The sequence below is a fragment of the Chiloscyllium punctatum genome, chromosome 45 (assembly GCF_047496795.1).
Source record: "Chiloscyllium punctatum isolate Juve2018m chromosome 45, sChiPun1.3, whole genome shotgun sequence".
Classification (NCBI taxonomy): Eukaryota; Metazoa; Chordata; class Chondrichthyes; order Orectolobiformes; family Hemiscylliidae; genus Chiloscyllium; species Chiloscyllium punctatum.
In genome coordinates this window covers 15,847,909-15,853,908 of record NC_092783.1, presented here as the reverse complement: position 1 = coordinate 15,853,908, position 6,000 = coordinate 15,847,909, and the positions used below count along the sequence as shown (strand labels likewise).

At 42.8% G+C, this 6,000-nt stretch overlaps 1 protein-coding gene across 4 annotated transcripts in view; it reads left to right on the top strand.

Moving 5' to 3' along the window:
* The first annotated feature begins 2,789 nt into the window (after positions 1 to 2,789).
* The window catches only part of LOC140467184 (5' exonuclease Apollo-like), a 33,170-nt gene continuing 29,959 nt past the window's right edge, over positions 2,790 to 6,000 (top strand). For 2 of the 4 annotated variants that reach the window (XM_072563362.1, XM_072563358.1), the window contains exon 1: positions 2,790 to 3,006. The gene's annotated coding sequence lies outside the window, so the exon portion shown is untranslated. The remainder of the gene's footprint in view (positions 3,007 to 6,000) is intronic. The other 2 variants (XM_072563361.1, XM_072563363.1) reach the window with 2 other exon arrangements.

The window sequence follows — 6,000 nt, the reverse complement described above, 5'->3', positions numbered from 1 at the left end:
ACAAATTTTGTGGGGTGAATTTGTAGTTGCAGAATTACATTTTACTTTGCTTAAAACTGTATGAATTCATGTAAGATTCTGTAAATCCATTTTTTAGAAATAGAATGAGTCTGAACACTGGGGCACAGACAGCCCCACACGGGGCACCTCACATCTTGAAAGCATTATTATAGTTGACATGGCACCTATTGTTAAAGTTCACTTGCAAATGTAGCTTTAAAAAAAGTTCTGGAATTTACATATGAAAAAACTGGAACCAACATGGTCATTCTAAAAGATGACAGACTTAAACATTCCAGGTCTTTTTCAATATATGATTTCACTTGCATCACACTGTAAATGTTTGGTATAAATTCTGTGCTTAACGATCCACAATCACCTGATGAAGGAGCAGTGCTCCAAAAGCTAGTGCTTCCAAATAAATCTGTTGGAGTATAACCTGTTATTGTGTGAGTTTTTAACTTTGTCCACCGTAGTCCAACACTAGCACCTCCAAATTAAAAAAAAGACTCTTTGCCCAAGTTTTTGGTCATCTATCTGCCTAATATCGCTTTCTGTGAAAATACCTTGGGAGTTTTCTTTTACATTACAGATGGTCTGTAAGTACCTGCTGTTGTTGTTGAGTGACTGCTAACAGCCTACTTTGTTATGGAAGACATTGCATGTCCATTGTTTCATATAGTGTCGATGTGTTATTTAAAAGCAGGTATTTTCACCCATGTTACTAAATTGAAACTGTCAAGAAATAAAGTCACCATAGTCCTACCAAACTACAGGCTGTTCTCTCAAAAGAGAATTTGCCCTGAGTATCACCACGCCTTAGGCGAGAAGTTCAGGACAGTCCTGTGGAGAAATACTTCCTGATTAGCTATTGTTCAGTGGTTCATTTGCACATCTTGAAAATACTAGATAAAAGCAAATTACTGCAGACAAAGCTTTGACAAAGGGTCAGTTAGATTCAAAATGTCAGCTCTTTTCTCTCCTTCCAGATGCTGCCAGAGCTGCTGAGATTTTCCAGCATTTTCTCTTCTGGTTGAAAATACTGGATTGTGTTTTTATAAAACTGCAAGTACCACACAGGAGTCAGATGTTTATGGTATGGAGAGCAGGCCAACTGAGTTAGGGAAACTTAATGTGACTAAGTTACTTGTCTTCTCAGGCAAATCCTTTACTTTGAAAGTTTTAATGTGGAGGAGCCAGTGTTGGGGTGGACAAAGTTAAAAATCACACAACACCAGGTTATAGTTAAAGAGTGTGGTGCTGGAAAAGCACAGTGGGTCAGGCAGCATCCGAGACCAGGTTCTGATCCAACAGGTTATCACTTCCACGTAATAATTTTTTAAAAATTCAGTCGCATTATTTTAGGAGAAGAAAGTGAGGACTGCAGATGCTGGAGATTCCTGATGAAGGGTGCATGCATGAAACGTCGATTTTCCTGCCCTTCAGATGTGGCCTGACCCACTGTGCTTTTCCAGCACCTCGACAGCTTCATTCCAGTGCAGATTGAATTAAATTTATTGTCACGTGTACCAAGGCACAGTGAAAAGCTTTATCTTGCGAATATTACAGGCAGATCACAGAGTTAATTAGCATATGTGAGAAACAAAGCCCACTAATTTCAATAATTTCAGTCCGAGACAAGATCTGAATCAGTAGTGTCATTTATTTTACACTTGCAAGTGGGTATGATGTCCAGTGTCTATAAGGCAGAGGACATACACACCAAATTCAATTCATACACAACAGTTAAATAATTTGATTTCTTTTGTTTTACACTGCTCCTCCCCTGTTTACATCTTCCACTTCCCTAAGACTGGCCCCATTGCCCCTGTTTATCTCTTGCCTTATCTGGCATTGTCTGTGACAAAATGCTTATTTCTGGCCTCACAAGGCTGTTTGACCTCATCCTGCTGTAGGTCATTGTTAGGCATATTCTTTCTTCATCATTATCTACCCCCTCAATCTGTGCCTTTCCTGAGGCTGTTCTGATCCCCACGACCCTTTTAATTGGGGTTTGTTCCTCTGTCTCTGTAAAAGTGGGAAACAGATGTTTATACCTACTGTTTGTACAGGCGTATCTAGCTTAACTTCATCCCCTCACAACATCTTATCTACTTGCCCGTAATGTCTACCATTGTTTTGCAGTCACATTTCATTCTGACATACAGTTTTAGCTAATACAAAAACAATTATATATTTCCTCCACATCGTTTCCATTCTTGTTGACTCAGCTCGTGGCTAAAACAATTACACACTGGTGTGAGTTCATTTTACTTTGTAAAATGGAATTGCAGAATGGCAGAAGTAACATTAATTTACCTATATCCCACACATAGATAAGTAATGAATAGGTAAACAGCTTAAAAAACACAGGTACAGGCGACTTGAATGTTTCTGTGGAGTAGAATATTTTGCTATTTTCTGCAACCAATGTCAACACCATACGTTTGCGACTTTGAGGTTTGAAGTTCAGCTTAGCTTGTTCCCCAGTTCAGCCTCCCAGCAACCCCCCCCCCTATTCCTGATGAAGGGCTTATGCCTGAAACGTTGATTCTCCTGCTCTGAGGATGCTGCCAAACCTGCTGTGTTTTTCCAGCACCACACATTTCAACTTATGTGCAGTACCGGCCTTTCGCTAAGTCCTCCAGAGCAGGGGGCGCTGATGTCAACGCTGCGCTCAAACAGGAACCTCCGCATGAATTCGGTTGTAGTTCCGCCCACAATGTCTCTGATTGGACATGTTCCGCAGGGGTCCAGGCTGAGTGGTCAGTGCAGGTGTCAGTCAAACACAGGGCAGCCCGCGCGCATTGGCGGTTAATGAGGATCTCCGTTTTTGAATTCCGTGACGGTTAAAGTGAGTTGGGAACCCAGGAGATCGGCTGTTAATTTTAACGTTACCACACCTCCCAGACTTCTGGTCCGAAAGAAATATTCAAGTGATTGTAAAGTAGCCCTTATCAATTTTCATCTGAGGGTGACGGACAAGCGGCCTGCACACACCCAAAGGTGCTGCCTCTTGGGGGTTGGGAGAACTGAATGGTGTGATTTATGGGTGTTGGGTACCCACTGAGTGTGATTTATGGGTGTTGGGTACCCACTGAGTGTGATTTATGGGTGTTGGGTACCCGCTGAGTGTGATTTATGGGTGTTGGGTACCCGCTGAGTGTGATTTATGGGTGTTGGGTACCCGCTGAATGGTGTGATTTATGGGTGTTGGGTACCCACTGAATGGTGTGATTTATGGGTGTTGGATACCCGCTGAATGGTGTGATTTATGGGTGTTGGGTACTCGCTGAGTGTGATTTATGGGTGTTGGATACCCGCTGAATGGTGTGATTTTATGGGTGTTGGGTACCTGCTGAGTGTGATTTATGGGTGTTGGGTACCCGCTGAATGGTGTGATTTATGGGTGTTGGATACCCGCTGAATGGTGTGATTTATGGGTGTTGGGTACTCGCTGAGTGTGATTTATGGGTGTTGGGTACCTGCTGAGTGTGATTTATGGGTGTTGGGTACCTGCTGAGTGTGATTTATGGGTGTTGGGTACCCGCTGAATGGTGTGATTTATGGGTGTTGGATACCCGCTGAATGGTGTGATTTATGGGTGTTGGGTACTCGCTGAGTGTGATTTATGGGTGTTGGATACCCGCTGAATGGTGTGATTTTATGGGTGTTGGGTACCTGCTGAGTGTGATTTATGGGTGTTGGGTACCCGCTGAATGGTGTGATTTATGGGTGTTGGGTACTCGCTGAGTGTGATTTATGGGTGTTGGGTACCCGCTGAATGGTGTGATTTTATGGGTGTTGGGTACCCACTGAGTGTGATTTATGGGTGTTGGGTACCCGCTGAATGGTGTGATTTTATGGGTGTTGGGTACCTGCTGAGTGTGATTTATGGGTGTTGGGTACCCGCTGAATGGTGTGATTTATGGGTGTTGGGTACCTACTGAATAGTGTGATTTATGGGTGTTGGGTACCTACTGAATAGTGTGATTTATGGGTGTTGGGTACCTACTGAATAGTGTGATTTATGGGTGTTGGGTACCTGCTGAGTGTGATTTATGGGTGTTGGGTACCCACTGAATGGTGTGATTTATGGGTGTTGGGTACCCACTGAATGGTGTGATTTATGGGTGTTGGGTACCCACTGAATGGTGTGATTTATGGGTGTTGGGTACCTGCTGAGTGTTGTAATGTATGGGCGCTGGGGTGCCCATTGGAGGTGTTGTTCTGTGGTTACCTACTGCTGGAGTATGTTTTTGGGGTTTCTTGTATGTTTTTTGGGCACTAGGTAGGGGATATTTTGAGTACTGGGTGGTGTTTAGTGGCAGTGTTGCAGCACAAATTTGCAGACTGTTCACAGGCATGCTGTAGATGAGTGCACTTGAATCCACTGCTGGGCTTTAATTGGCCAGAGTGGGAATGTACATGGAAGCAATTGTGCTCAGGAATTCTGTATGGCACTGTTGTGAGTGAACACACTTTAAAGCAGTTAATTAATCTGGAATCAAAACTGAGACTCACAGTGAGCATGAAACTATTGTCTTAAAAACCCATCTGATTGAATAATGCACGTCAGGAACCAAATTTGTCATCATTAACTTCTTGTAAGCTACATGTGACTCCAGATCCATTTGTAGTGTGGCTGACTTATTTAATGTCCTCCAAAAAGCCTAGCTCACCATTGGACCACTGTGGAAACTTGCGCAAGTGTGTTCTGTCCAAAAAAGCAGGACAAGTCCAATGGGGACCCATCCGTACACACTCAATCATCAGCAAAGTGACGAATGGGATCATCAACAATGCTATGAAGTGGCACTTGCACAACAATAATCTGATCACGAAGACTTAGTTTATGGTCTGCTAGGGTCACTGAGATCCTTATCTTACTCTAACTTTGGTAAATACATGGATAAGAAAGATAAAATGCAGAGGTGAGAGTGACTGCCCATGAAGTCAAGGTGCATTTGACCCAATATGACATCAGGAGCCTTATTAACATTGGAGTCAGTAGAATTTGGGGAACGTGGGAAGCTCTTCACTGTTAGTGCCTAGGTGGGAAGGAAGATGGACAAGTAGGATAGTACAAGAGGGCAGTGTCGAGTTGGAAGTTGGATCTGGGATAAGGTGGGGTAGGAGAGATAAGGAAACTGGTGAAATCCACTTTAATCCTGTGTGGTTGGAGGGTCTAAAGGTGGAAGATGAGGCGTTCTTCTTCCAGGCATTGAGTGACTAGAGTTTGACAGTGGAAGAAGCCTAGGATTTGCATGTTCTTGGCGGAGTGGGAGGGAGAGTTAAAGTGTTCAGTCACAGGGTGGTGGGATTGTTTAGTGTCTGGTCATTTTATTTTAATAAGTATGTAAGTGCATTGGAACTAGTTCAGAGAAGGTTTACAAGACTAATACCTACAATGGCTGAGCCATCTTATAGAAAGGTTGAACAGGCTAGGCTTGTACCATTGAAGCTTAGAAGAGTTATTTTATGAAATATACAAGATCCTGAGGGGTCTTGACATGGTAGATGTGGAGATGATGTGAGTATAGAATAGGGGTCACTGTTTCAAAAGAAAGGGTCCCCCATATAAACAAATGAGGCAACTTATTTTCTCAGAAGGTTGAATCTCTTCCTGAAAAAGCAGTGGAAGCAGAGTCTTTGATGATTTTTAAGGCAGAATGGATAGACTTTTGATGAAATTTTATCAGAGTTATGCACTGACGTGGATTTGGGGTCAAAACTAGATGAGCCGTGATCTTATTTAATGGCAGAACGGGTTTTTGGGAGCACATGACGTATTGTTGCTTTTTTGCACTTTTGCGGAAACTGATCTAGCAATATGTAAACTGTAGCTACAAGATTAGGTCTGAGGCTAAGAACTTTGCAGTAAATAACTTCCCTGCTCTACTAAATAACTTAGCTACATCCAAAATCAGAGTTTGTTGGCATACTCTTCACTTGCTTGAATGAATGTAGATCCAAAAGCACTCAGGCACCTTGAACCAT